Source organism: Lithobates pipiens, unplaced genomic scaffold (genome assembly GCF_037356315.1).
Source record: "Lithobates pipiens isolate NorthernLeopardFrog02 unplaced genomic scaffold, aLitPip1_a1.2 Scaffold_8, whole genome shotgun sequence".
In the NCBI taxonomy this organism is placed as follows: Eukaryota; Metazoa; Chordata; class Amphibia; order Anura; family Ranidae; genus Lithobates; species Lithobates pipiens.
Window position 1 is genome coordinate 599,755,899 of NW_027507903.1, and position 14,865 is coordinate 599,770,763.

At 44.2% G+C, this 14,865-nt stretch overlaps 1 protein-coding gene across 1 annotated transcript in view; it reads left to right on the plus strand.

Moving 5' to 3' along the window:
• Window positions 1-14,865, plus strand: part of LOC143961280 (uncharacterized) — a 74,703-nt gene that overhangs the window by 13,627 nt on the left and 46,211 nt on the right. The window lies entirely within an intron of this gene.

Here is a 14,865-nt window from a genome sequence, read left to right on the forward strand (position 1 = left end):
TTACCTGACCCAGTGAGAGGTATAGATGGAGAATAAGAGAGATCTAAGAACAGAACCTTGGGGGACCCCAACAGAGAAAGGTAGAGGAGGAAAAAAAGTTGTAATGCCGCGTACACACGAGCGGACTTTTCAACATCCAAAGTCCGAAGGACTGAGTCCGTCAGACTATCCGATCGTGTGTGGGCTGCAACGGACTTTTGACTCGCCAAAGTCCGAAGGACTTTAGAATATGGAACATGCTTCAAATTTTTCCGAAGGAACTCCGCCGGACCCGGTCCCCTTCGAAAAATCCGCTCGTGTGTATGCTATTCCGACGGACTAAAACCGACGCTAGGGCAGCTATTGGCTACTGGCTATGAACTTCCTTATTCGAGCCGAGTCGTACGTCATCACGTTCGAATCCGTCGGAGTTTAGTGTGATCATGTGTGGCCAAGTCCGCTCAGCCGAAAAGTCTGTCAGAACTCCGTCGGAATTCCAGCAGAACTCCGACGGAACTCCTTCGGAAGTCTGTCGGACATAAGTCCTCTCGTGTGTACGGGGCTTTAGTGACACTGAAGGTGCAGTTGGATAAAAAAGATGAGAACCAGTGAAGAGTACAGTCATGGAGACCAAAGGTGTGGAGTTTTTTGAAGAGGAGAGGCGTGATCCAATGTTTCAAGGCAGCAGAGAGGTCTAAGCCCTTGTACACACTGTCAGACATTCTGACAACAAAATCCGTCGGATTTTGCCCGAAACTGGTGTTGCATACACACAGTCGGACAAAGTTGCCGGAAAATCCGATCGTTCGTAACGTGATGACGTTATTTCGTTATGACGGGACTACGTTCAGGCTAGTAGCCAATACCTTTGGTCTAGGAATTTGATCTGAGCATGCGTGGAACTTTGTCCCATCGGAATTCTCTACAAACGATCGGACAAAGTCCAATCAGATCATGTTGTCGGAAAATGTTATAGCCCAGCTCTAAAACTTTGTCGGTCGGATATTCAGACGGAAACAGTCTGATGGAGCCCACACACGGTCGGATTATCTGACAATAGGGTCCGATCGGACATTTTCCGTTGGAATGTCCGGCCGTGTGTACAATGGCTAAGAGTAGGAGTACAGAATAGTGTCCATTGGATTTAGCTGTTAGCAGATCGTTTGTGAGTTTTACGAGAGCAGTTTCTGTGGAGTGTTGAGGGCGGATTCCAGACTGAAGGGGATCAAGAAGGTTATTCTTGGTGAGGTGGTCGCTTAGTTGGTTGTAGACTGTAGAATGTGTCCTATCGGACCGCGTCGTCGGATAATCCGACTGTGTGTGGTATGCAATGGACTGATTCCGTCGGAATATCCGTCGGACCCAATTTTCCAACATGTTGGAAATATTTCCCGACCAACTGGTTCGATCGGACATACTCCGATCATGTGTAGAGAATTTTGATCGGACCAAGTGTCACGCATGCTCAGATCAAATTCCTACATCAAAGCTATTGGCTACTAGCCTGAACGTAGTCCCATCGTAACGAAATTACGTCCTCACGTTCTGAATGATCGGATTTTTCGACAACTTAGTCCGACCGTGTGTATGCAACAGTTTCGGACAAAATCCGACGGATTTGGTTGTCGGAATCTCCGACCGTGTGTACGGGGGCTAAGTGTTGTAACTGGTTCTGTATAAACCAAGAGGAAAGAAATAAGAAGGGAAGGAAGCACTAGCTAAGTGTAGTATTTTAATGGCAAAGGATTAAAAACACTCACAAGAGGCAAAATATAAATGTGCTCATCTGGTATCAGAGTCTGTGGATCCTCCTAAAACCATTCTGCAGGACTTCTGGCATATTTTTCTGCTGCTGGGAGGAGAGATGACTGGCTCAGAAGCCTGGAGAAGCCCTGGGAAGGCACGTGACCAGTGTGGAACGCACTGCGGGACCGGCGTCACCGGAAGAATAGAGGTACTAGACGAGAGGAGAAACAAGGCTCAGAGCATTTGGTTCCTTCTACAGGCCTTCTAGAGGCCCATAGAAGGAGGGCTCCATCCACAGATTCTGACACCAGATGAGCACATTTATATTTTACCTCTTCACTCCGATAACTATAAGTGCAAAAGAAAAAAATATGATATATTCAATTATACTCATATAGTATATAGTACGCACCATTAAAAACAAATCTCTGCACCTCTCTGACAAATAAAGAGCTGCAACAATTATAAATAAAAGTAATTCATAATCCTCTATATCCAAAAAATACAGAGAGAAATAAAAAATAAATTAAATATATAAAAATCTAGTAAATTAATTTGTTAATATGAACGCTCTATAATATTTGCAAAAAAAAAATATTATTCAATAAACAATAATAATTTATACAATAAATGTATACAAATGTTTATATGCCCAAACATATACAAATAAAGTTCATTCATAATCCTCTATACCCAATAAACACCAATAAATATAAATACAATTAAATATATAAAAATCTAGTAAATCAATTCATAAATATGACCAGTAATAATATATATGTGCAAAAAAAATATATTATTCAATAAACTTAAAAAATGTTCAGTTATATATAAATAAATTGAATTCATAATCCTCCAAATACCAAGAAAAATAAATAAAATGTAATATATAAAAATGTAGTGAATTAAATAATAAATGAATTTAATTAATAAATTAATAAAATTTGCAAAAAAAAATATATATTTTTCAATAAACATGCAAATGCATAAATATCCAATCAATTCAAATAGTCCATGATGTTTCACTGTGTATAGTGAATCACGCTTTTTGAAGCTTCACACACCAAATACCACTGTGCCTATCAATGGCAATGTGAAGATTAAGGCTCTGTTTCCACTTGTGCAAGTCCTGCGACTTGGGACTGCAAATTCACATGACAAGTCGGACCCCACGATTTCCAATGAGTACCATTCATATCTGTGCAACTTCAAGTCACAGCGACTTCAAAGTAGTCCTGTGCTACTTTGGTCCGACTTTGATGCGACTTAAGGTCCCTAAACTTCAAGAATACACATGCATTGCTTTAAGTCGCATCAAAATCGCTGCAAACAATTGTGGCAAAATCGTGCGGCTTTCAGGTTGCAATAGTGGAAACCTAGGCTTAAGATAGGTGATTTGCTATACATGGTGGAATTGCAAATATCAAGGACTATTTGAATTGACTGGACATTTATAAATTTGCATGTTTATTGAATAATATTTTTTTGCACATATTTTTTATATACAGGATTTCATTTTTATTTTTTTATTTTTTTTCTTGATATTTATTGGATATAGAGGATTATGAAATAAATGTATTTATATATGGTTGGACATTTATATATTTGCACGTTTATTGAATAATATATATTTTTTGCACATATTTATTATTACTGTTTATATTTATGAATTAATTCCCTGGATTTCTATATATTTAATTGTACTTATTTTCCTCAGTATTTATTGGATATAGAGGATTATGACGTAATTTTATTTATATATGATTTGACATTTATAAATTTACACATTTATTAAATAATATATATATTTTTTGCACAAATGTATTATTACTGTTCATATTTATGAATTAATTTACTAGATGTTTATATATTTAATTTTGTTCATTTTTCTCTGTATTTATTGTATATAGAGGATCATGAATTCATTTTATTTATATTTGTTGTAGCACTTTATCCCACATTTTAACATAGTGAAAGAATATATATAATCAGCACAAATATGTCTTAAACTGAGTGCAAAAAAAACCTTTTGCCACATTTCAGGCTTCAAACATAAAGATATAAAATTGTAATTTTTTGTGAAGAATCACCAACAAGTGGGACACAATTGTGAAGTGGAACGAAATCTATTGGATATTTTAAACTTTTTTAGCAAATTAAAAACTGAAAAGTGGTGCGTGAAAAATTATTCGGCCCCTTTATTTTCAGTGCAGCAAACTCACTCCAGAAGTTCAGCGAGGATCTCTAAATGATCCAATGTTGTCCTAAATGACTGATGGTGATAAATAGAATCCACCTGTGTGTAATCAAGTCTCTGTATAAATGCACCTGCTCTGTGATAGTCTCAGGGTTCTGTTGAAAGCGCAGAGAGCATCATGAAGACCAAGGAACACACCAGACAAGTCCGTAATACTGTTGTGGAGAAGTTTAAAGCCGGATTTGGATACAAAAAGATTTCCCAAGCTTTAAACGTCCCAAGGAGCACTGTGCATGTGATCATTTTGAAATGGAAGGAGTATCCGACCACTGCAAATCTACCAAGACCTGGCCGTCCCTCTAAACTTTCAGCTCAGACAAGGAGAAGACCGATCAGAGATGCAGCCAAGAGGCCCATGATCACTCTGGATGAACTGCAGAGAACTACAGCTGAGGTGGGAGAGTCTGTCCATAGGACAACAATCAGTCGTACACTGCACAAATCTGGCCTTTATGGAAGAGTGGCAAGAAGAAAGCCATTTCTCAAAGATATCCATAAAAAGTCTCGTCTAAAGTTTGCCACAAGCCACCTGGGAGACAAACCAAACATGTGGAAGAAGGTGCTCTGGTCAGATGAAACCAAAATCAAACTTTTTGCCCACAATGCAAAACGATATGTTTGGCGTAAAAGCAACACAGCTCATCACCCTCAACACACCATCCCCACTGTCAAACATGGTGGTGGCAGCATCATGGTTTGGGCCGGCTTTTCTTCAGCAGGGACAGGGAAGATGGTTAAAATTGAGGGGAAGATGGATGCAGCCAAATACAGGACCATTCTGGATGAAAACCTGTTGGAGTCTGCAAAAGACCTGAAACTGGGACGGAGATTTATCTTCCAACAAGACAATAATCCCAAACATACAGCAAAATCTACAAAGGAATGGTTCACAAATAAACGTATCCAGGTGCTAGAATGGCCAAGTCAAAGTCCAGACCTGAATCCAATCGAGAATCTGTGGAAAAAGCTGAAAACTGCTGTTCACAAACGCTCTCCATCCAACCTCACTGAACTCGAGCTGTTTTGCAAGGAAGAATGGACAAGAATTTCAGTCTCTCGATGTGCAAAACTGATAGAGACATACCCCAAGCGACTTGCAGCTGTAATCGCAGCAAAAGGTGGCTCTACAAAGTATTAACGCAAGGGGGCCGAATAATTTTGCACGCCCCACTTTTAATTTTTTTATTAGTTAAAAAAGTTTCAAAAATCCAATAGATTTCGTTCCACTTCACAATTGTGTCCCACTTGTTGGTGATTCTTCACAAAAAATTAAAATGTTATATCTTTATGTTTGAAGCCTGAAATGTGGCAAAAGGTTGAAAAGTTCAAGGGGGGCCGAATACTTTTGCAAGGCACTGTATATATATATATATATATATATATATATAATCAATTATTATTTTTATATACTAGTGGAGTTATTACATAGGAGGATTGTATACCTACAGAGGGGTCTGTCTATGGCACCAATGCATATTGGACTTATGTTCACTAGTTCACTAGTATATAAAAAATAATTGATTATATATATATATATATATATATATATATATATATATATATATATATATATATATATATACATATATAAAATCAATTATTTTTTTATATACTAGTGAACATAAGTCCAATATGCATTGGTGCCACTGACAGACCCCACTGTAGGTATCCAATCCTCCTATGTAATAACTCCATGTGACAGTTCAAATTGATAATCCTGTGCATTCAGTGACCACCACCATGAATGCCCATAAAAACAAAATGCAAAACCATAGTGCTCTCTGCTACAAATCATTTATTAAAAACTAAACACATGGATTAAAAATGCTCACATGGGGCGTGGCCGGACATACAGCCGAGCAGACGTGTGGAGACAGAGCTCCGCTCCACCGTCCTCCATCGGGTGCCATCCGCCGCCGCAAACGACTCAGTTGGCCCGCCACGAACACCAGGAGGTGGCGGAGCAACGGCGGGAGGTGACCGAGGCATTAGCTGTGCCGAGCGGGGATCGGTATATGCGGCTCGGGCCTACCTCGCGGCTCGCCGCGGCCATCTTGCGGCCTACACGCCGACGCCATCTTGCGGCCTATTTGCCACGGACGCCATCCCGGAGGCCGCGGCCGACTGACGGGGGACGATCATCAACCCCTGACGACCCGAGGACCCCCGCTGGACTCCGGAGGGCATTGGGGGCCTTCCTGCACCCAGGGCCATAGCGCAGCGGAGCCGCAGACGCAGTCGAAACGGCCGCCATCTTCAGTAGGCCCGAGGGCCTGACGCAGGGGTGAGTGATATTTGGATTTCTTGTACTGCCCCATAAGCTTCTGGGGGGAAAGAACTGTACTCAGCAGCCACCACCCTGCAGCCCTCTCCCCTACTTCACTTTGGAGCCATTTCACACCCTCAGGGGCCTGGGTAGCAAGCTGAAGCCTGGGGCCCACACAGCAGGATTCTAGGACCCCTCAGCGCTCCCCACGGGGTCCTCATCTGGGCCTTTCCCCCATGTTAGGCGGCCCGGGTCCCTCTGCACGTCATCAGGATTTGCACGAAGCTACCCACTGTGACTGCCAGAGCTCCATCTGCCTCAGGGGACGGCTGTGGCCTGGGGGGTCTCCTCCTTCTATTTTGCACTGTCCGCTGCACGTTGCTGTCAGAGTCCCCCACATCGACCTCTAATGGCTCTTACAACCCTCGCATGCTATGCTTAATTAAATGTGAAAAATAGTGTAGCGCTTCGGTAATAGTGAATGTGATCAACACATGCACACACAATTCCAAATAAATGGTCACATGCGACAGTCCATATACATAAAACAAAGTCCAATGGAATAAGTATGAACTTCCGTGATGTAACTGGTGCAGGGATGGTTAGGCCATTACAAGGAAAGAGAGGGATCTTGCTAAACAGATATACCCATGTAAAACAGCTTGTCTGTAGACATTAAGGAAGTAGATGAGTACTCTTACCAGCTGTGTTGGACTCACACGGTCATATGACAGTTGAGTCAGTAAAGCTTGGGGTCCCAATCTAGGGCCAGGGGGTGGATCGATGAGGGTCCGTCAAACTGATGAGAGAACTCCAACCAACTTTGTGCCAGGCGATGTATTTCACGGATGGAACATCAGGATGGTTTCTTATCCAACTCGGACATAGCACGATCAACACCGATACTCCGATCACCCCAAAGTAGGGTGAAAGATGTTAGAGGTTTTTTAGTCCAAAAAAAGAGAAAGGAAAAAGAGAGCTCCACATGGTGCGGGTCAGACGGTATAAAACGGCAAATTTATTTAAAAGTCAAAAAATTATATAAAATATTTTATGACTTAGTGATCACAAAAAGGTTAGGTAAAAATGAGAATAAAAGCAATGTAGGGTGCCAACAGCTACATGCCCCTGTCGAAGACATATGTGTCGAAATGCGTCGGGCTAGCTGTTGGCACCCTACATTGCTTTTATTCTCATTTTTACCTAACCTTTTTGTGATCACTAAGTCATAAAATATTTTATATAATTTTTTGACTTTTAAATAAATTTGCCGTTTTATACCGTCTGACCCGCACCATGTGGAGCTCTCTTTTTCCTTTCTCTTTTTTTGGACTAAAAAACCTCTAACATCTTTCACCCTACTTTGGGGTGATCGGAGTATCGGTGTTGATCGTGCTACGTCCGAGTTGGATAAGAAACCATCCTGATGTTCCATCCGTGAAATACATCGCCTGGCACAAAGTTGGTTGGAGTTCTCTCATCAGTTTGACGGACCCTCATCGATCCACCCCCTGGCCCTAGATTGGGACCCCAAGCTTTACTGACTCAACTGTCATATGACCGTGTGAGTCCAACACAGCTGGTAAGAGTACTCATCTACTTCCTTAATGTCTACAGACAAGCTGTTTTACATGGGTATATCTGTTTAGCAAGATCCCTCTCTTTCCTTGTAATGGCCTAACCATCCCTGCACCAGTTACATCACGGAAGTTCATACTTATTCCATTGGACTTTGTTTTATGTATATGGACTGTCGCATGTGACCATTTATTTGGAATTGTGTGTGCATGTGTTGATCACATTCACTATTACCGAAGCGCTACACTATTTTTTACTTTTTGACTGTGGAACTTTGTTTGTTTTAAGTGTTGGCAGCTGTTTTTGTTTTATATTCAGTTATAGCGCAGTGTTTTCCCCCATTTTTCCTTAATTAAATGTGAGCGTCCTTGAGCCCCGTCCAGCGTTCAGCGTCATTGCCACAATTATGCCAACCAAGAAACCTAGACCTCGCTCCACAACTAACAAAGGATCTGGAAAGGGGCCAACTTTAACCCAATCAGGCTCCGGATCAATACAGCACTTATTTGCCGCAGGGAAATCGACGTCGGACGAACGGGGTGGCCGCGCCAGAACCCCTAAACGCTCTTTCTCCCCTCCCTCTCTCGCCGCCTCTGTTCGAGAAAGCTCACCGGCCTCCTCCTACTGCTCCGAACTTATGGAAGACCTCGGGTCCCCTGGGGGCTCCGACATGTCCACCTTAGTCAACAGTCTTAAGAAGGAGATGGCGGGGATGTTTCATGGCCTAGAGAAATCTATAAAAAAGGAGATCACCGGAGTTAGAGCAGACATGGCGCACCTTCTGAATAGGGTGGAGGAAACGGAGCTCAGACAGGACTTGCAGGCCTCCGCTATTACAGAGTTGCAAGAGACGGTCAAACAACTGGCGTTTGCCCAGAGGGCCTCATCCTACAAGCTTGAAGACCTCGAAAACAGAAACCGCAGGAATAATTTGCGAGTGCGGGGTCTCCCAGAAGCCACTGGTGACAATGATCTTGAACCGTCGATCCGGGGCATCCTTAACATGATCCTGGGCAACCCGGTTACTGAGCCGTTGCGGTTTGACCGTGTACACCGGGCCCTCCGCCCCCGCAATTTCTCCTCGGATCAACCGCGGGACGTTATATGCCGCCTACACTACTTCTCAGACAAAAATGCTGTAATGCTCAAAATGCGGAGTACACCTACCATAGACTTTGATGGGGCCACCATCAGCATCTTCCCGGACCTCTCTAAAGACACGATTGACCATCGCAGAGCCCTTAAAACCCCTGCTGGATCTTCTTCGGGCTGACGGGATCAACTACAGATGGGGGTTCCCGGCCTGCCTAATTGCCACCAAAAACGGCCGCTCCCACACCTTAAGGTTCCCAGAGGATCTACCCACGTTCTTGAAGGACCTCAATTTACCACAAGTTGATCTCCCTGGTTGGCAGGCCCACATCCCCCATTTCTCCTCTACTTCGGATGCCCAATGGCGGCGAACCCCGTCCAAAAAACGGCGCACGTCCCTTCCAGGATCTACTCACACGAATGGCCAGTGTTGCCACCAAATGAGCGCTTTGGTCTTCCCTTTCCCCCTTTTTTGTTGTCATTTTTTATTATTCTGATTACTTGCTCCTGCAACTCCTGATTTGCTGCTTACACTTCCCGATCCGGTTCATTTGTTCAACGCTGCTGGACACTCCTGGCCCCTGATTAGACCTAACTTACCTATTTGCTGAGAGAGGGTCCATAACCTGCAGTTTGACTATTTTACAACCTTAGTGGTCGTAGGGTACCCCACCTTGCAGGGGTCAGTTGTGTTCCCCCCTTTTTTTTTTTTTTTCTCCCGGATCGTAGGGAGTTCCCTGCAAGTATGTGTCCACATGGGCCGTGACACGGTTCACCGGTTCTTAAATGTAGTCGAAGGTTTCAGTTGCTGTTACTTATTACATTGCATATTGTTATTTGTGTGTTAGGGTTTTTTGTTGTTTGGTTATTTTTTCTTTCTACAAGAACGCTTTGCTGAACGCTGGCGGGGCACGTTGCTCCCATGTGCCTCTCGCTCGGCAAACCTCCTACCCCCCCCCTTCTTTTGGGGCTGGGGGGAGCGGATGGCATTTATTTTACGAATTCCGACTCCTGGTTTGAGGACGGAATTGCCGCCTGCTCTCCCTCTCCCCTCAGGGTTCACGGCAGTTTACTGCTTGACTTTCTAATTGTTCCCACTGGTTTAATGTCCGAAATGTTTTTCCGATGTCTCAGACTGTTTTCTCTACTTCCATTTCTCTCTCTTCCCTCTGTCTCCTTTCCCCCCCTATTACTTTTCCCCGGGTGGCTTGCGTGGAAATTTAAGCTGAAGGGTAACACTCTGCTGCTATGGCTTCCATAAAAATCTCCTCCTATAATGTGAGGGGCCTTCATGTTGCCGCAAAAAGGCACCAAATTACCCGTGAACTGAAAAAGGCTACATGCTCAATCGCCTTTCTTCAAGAGACGCACTTGACACATACAACACCGGTCAAGCTGACCTCCCCCCAATTTCCCCAATGGTATTACAGCCTGTCTGATACTAATAAGGCGAAAGGAGTGGCCATAGGTTTCAGCAGCAGTGTTCCCTTCCGCCTTGATGAAATGTTGGCGGACGATCATGGTCGGTATCTTTTTTTGAAGGGGTATCTGGGCAACACGCGCTGCACCTTGGCTAACGTGTATTGCCCTAATCGGCATCAACCTGCCTTCCTCTACCAGATCCTCTCTAAATTAGCCCACTTCGCTGTTGGTATAACTATCCTACCGGGTGATATCAATCTACCTCTTGATCCCATAATGGACACCTCCCAGGGCCGATCCCATATTTCATTTAAAAGACTGTCCGCACTTAAACGCAAGCTCTTCGAGCTACAATTGATAGACGTCTGGCGCATACTTCACCCCAAAGATAGGGATTACTCCCATTTTTCTAAAACGCATCAATCTTACTCGCGCATTGATAATATCTTTTTAGATCACCATCATCTCCAACTCCTGCAGTCCGCTCATATAGGTACAGCTACTATTTCTGATCATGCGCCGGTATCGATGTGCATGGCCATGCCCTCCTTAGTACAACGCTCCAATAATTGGAAGCTCAACGACTCTCTCCTCTCTACCGAGGCTGATGTGGCTGAGTTAGCCTCCCATATGAAACAGTATTTCCTTGAGAATACTTCTCCCGAGTCCTCCCCCTCTGTTGTATGGGAAGCTCACAAGGCTACCATGCGGGGACGACTCATTGAACTGGGAGCTAGAAAGAAGAGGGAGCATGGCCGGCAAATCGAACAGGTCATCGGACAAATTGCAGAATTAGACAAGCAGCATAAACTTACCTTACACGTGGCCCATTTAAAAGCTCTTACTTTGAAGAGGGAAGAATTAAAAACCCTCCTTGATATGGACACTGCCAGGAAATTCCGACGCTTCGCTCAGTCGTTGTATGAATGGGGAAATAAACCCGGCAGGCAACTGGCGAGATCCCTCAAGGCGAAACAAACCAGGTCATTCATCCCCAAAATCAAACTCCCCAATGGCAATTTAGTACACGCCACTCCCCACATTGCTGCGGCTTTTAGCGATTATTACGCGGATTTGTATAAGGTACAGAGCGAAATGGCCTCGCTAACACTGGGGGAAAAACGCAATCGCATACAGGCTTACTTACAAGAGGCCAATTTGCCCACGTTACCCACGTCCGCACTTCAGGCCCTAGAAGAAGACCTTACGGTGGAAGAATTCCAGGCAGCCCTGAAGTTATCCCCAACGGGAAAGGCTCCCGGCCCCGACGGATATACTGTCTGCTATTATAGCACGTTTAGCGACGTTTTACTCCCTCACCTCACAGCTTACGCCAACTCTATCTCTCGCAATTCGTGTTTGCGCCCGGAATCTCTTGCGGCCCACATAACAGTATTACCCAAACCGGGTAAGGACCCCACAGCTTGTAGTAGTTATAGGCCGATTTCCCTACTTAATGTTGATGTCAAGCTATACTCCAAGGTCCTGGCTAATCGGCTACTTCCCTTAATACCTGGTTGGATCTCTAAAGACCAGACTGGCTTCATACCTGGCAGGGAAGCCAGGGATAACTCCCTCCGGACCATATCCCTGATTCAATACGTTCGTCTGTGCTCCCAGCCCACCCTGCTTGTTTCCACAGATGCCGAAAAGGCGTTCGATAGGGTGGACTGGGACTACCTCAAAACGACTTTGCATCACCTAGGTCTTGGCCCTAAAATGTTCTACCGGATAACCTCCCTTTACTCCACTCCCACAGCCCGTGTTCGCATAAATGGCTCTCTGAGTGAATCATTCTCACTGTACAACGGGACCAGACAGGGCTGTCCTCTATCCCCGCTCCTATTTGCCCTTACCCTCGAACCCTTCCTGTCCACCATTAGGCATAATATTGATATCCACGGTGTTCAAATAGGGCCAGTGACCCATAAATACGCGGCATATGCTGATGATATTTTATTTTTTGTTCAACGGCCCCGTGTCTCCCTGCCTAATCTGATGTCGGCCCTCTCTACCTACCAAAAACTCTCCAATTTTAAAATAAACTTTTCTAAATCAGAAATTCTGAATATTAACCTCCCCAGACGGGAAGCGGATCTACTTCGGCCCCTCTTCCCTTTTAAATGGGTTCAGCGTAGTATGAAATATCTTGGTATTTTCCTTACACCAAATATCCACTCCCTCTTCCGTTATAATTACCTCCCATTACTAAACAATCTCAGGGAAGACTTGCGGAAATGGAAGAATCTTTCACATTCCTGGCTGGGGAGGGTTAACGTAATTAAAATGAACGTATTGCCCAGAGTCTTATTCCTATTCCAAATGATTCCCCTGGGGGTATCTATAGGTTTTTTTGCAATTTTACAGACCATGATCTCCCGCTATGTCTGGAGGAACAGTCATCCCAGAGTGTCTAGGGACGTCTTATATCGTGCCAAAGATGCTGGGGGTCTGGCCCTTCCAAACTTTAGGTTGTGTTATTATGCAGCAGTACTTTCCAGGGTGGCAGACTGGAAGTACGCTGCTAACACCAAGCTGTGGGTGTCCATGGAGCGCTTTTTGTGTGGGGCAGACCTCACGGTTGCACCGTGGATCCCTCGAATACACAGACGCCTTGGCACTGACACCTCTTCCCTTACTTCCTCCACCTTGGCTATATGGGACAACCTTCACAGACAGTGCTCCTGGTCTTACAACTCCCCTCTAATGCCCCTTCTTCACCATCAGTACTTTCTACCGGGTCTGCTAGATCCAGGCTTCCGGGCCTGGTCCTCGGATGGGCACCTGATGATACACCAAGTCCTCCGGAACTCTACCATTAAGTCTTTGTCGGATATACTCGGTGCTAAACCAGCTACATTCCTTGACAGGTGGCGATATGCTCAGTTACGCTGCTTCCTGAGGGCCTTGCCCCAACCACTGAGAGGTTCCGAGACTTTGAATGGAGTTGAGGTAGTGTTCTACCCCAAAGACCCCCCCCTACGCTGCATTTCACTGCTCTATAAGGCCCTCATCAGACTCCTTCACAACTCATTCCCGCCCTATCTGGCCAAATGGGAGGATGATTTAAATATCAGCCTCACAGATTTACAAAAAAGGAAGGTACTACAACTATGTCATGTCTCATCCATTGCTACTCAAATTGCCGAAGTTAATTATAAATTGCTCACCAGATGGCACTACACCCCTGTGAAATTACACCAGATGTTCCCTGAAAATTCCCCGTTGTGCTGGAGGAACTGTGGGTTTAGGGCCACTCATGTACACATCTGGTGGTCATGCCCCCTTATTCAGCAGTTTTAGTCTGACGTCATCCAGATTACACAACGTATCACTGGCATCCTCCTCCCTAATGATCCCTGGACCATTCTCTTCCATGCTACTACAGATCCGGTGGGCCGGTACAAACGCTCCATCATCCCCCACTTGCTGAACGCAGCTAAGGCACTTATTCCTGCCTTCTGGGGTCAACCCAAGATCCCGTCACTGAAAACCTGGATGCATAAAATAGCGGCAGTTTACCTCATGGAGGACTTTACTCATGCTAATAAGAATACCTCTCAAAAAACCCTCTTGACTTGGTCTTGTTGGAGGGAATTTACCTCAACTTCATTCTACAAGGATATTTTAACGCAACCCCACTGAGCCGTGTATGCTGAATGTTACCACGCAGGCCACCGTTCCCCCATCCTTCCCTTCCCCTCCCTGACTCTTTTCTGTTCTTCCTGCCCCCCCTTTTCTTTACACTCTCTTGCCTTTATCTGTTCTTTAATTACACTTCTCAGTTTCTATGATAGACAACATGATGCCCGGTCCTTTTATAGGTGCTGCACACCTTGTTCATAACCTCCAGAATGTTTGTTCCTTTGGCACTTCCGTTTTTATTGTTCTACTGTACTGATTCCAAGCTGCTCTAGTGCTAATTGATCATCCTGCCCCCTGGTCTGTGGGATTGGGCATTGATTGTATGTTTGATTGTATGTTTGTTTGTGAATTCTACAGTACATGTTTGTTGTTTATCTCCAATAAACATTTATTAAACAAAAAAAAAATGCTCACATAAAAAAGTGAATAACAAGCGTATCATCAGCTTACCACACTGATACTCCAGTGTAAACTTCCTGAATCATAGTTCCTTCCACCTGTATGCATTACGCCCCCTTCTTCAGGTGGGAGGAACTATGATCCAGGAGGTTTGCACTTATGTATCAGCGTGATGAGCTAATGATATGCTCGTTATTCACTTTTTTTTATTTATGCAAGTGTTTTTAATCCCTGTGTTTAGTTTTGAATAAATGATTTGTACCAGATAGCACTATGGTTTTTCATTTTGTTTTTATGGTCATTCATGGATGATCAAGTTCTTAGAAGTGGAATAACGTGGTTCAACATCATCCTTAAAGACATTGTATTAGGTGATTTTGACTCTGTAATGGGGCCATAGCTGGGAGATTCTGTCTATAGGTAGTGGTCACTGAACACACAGGATTATCAATTTGAACTGTCGCATGGAGTTACTGCATAG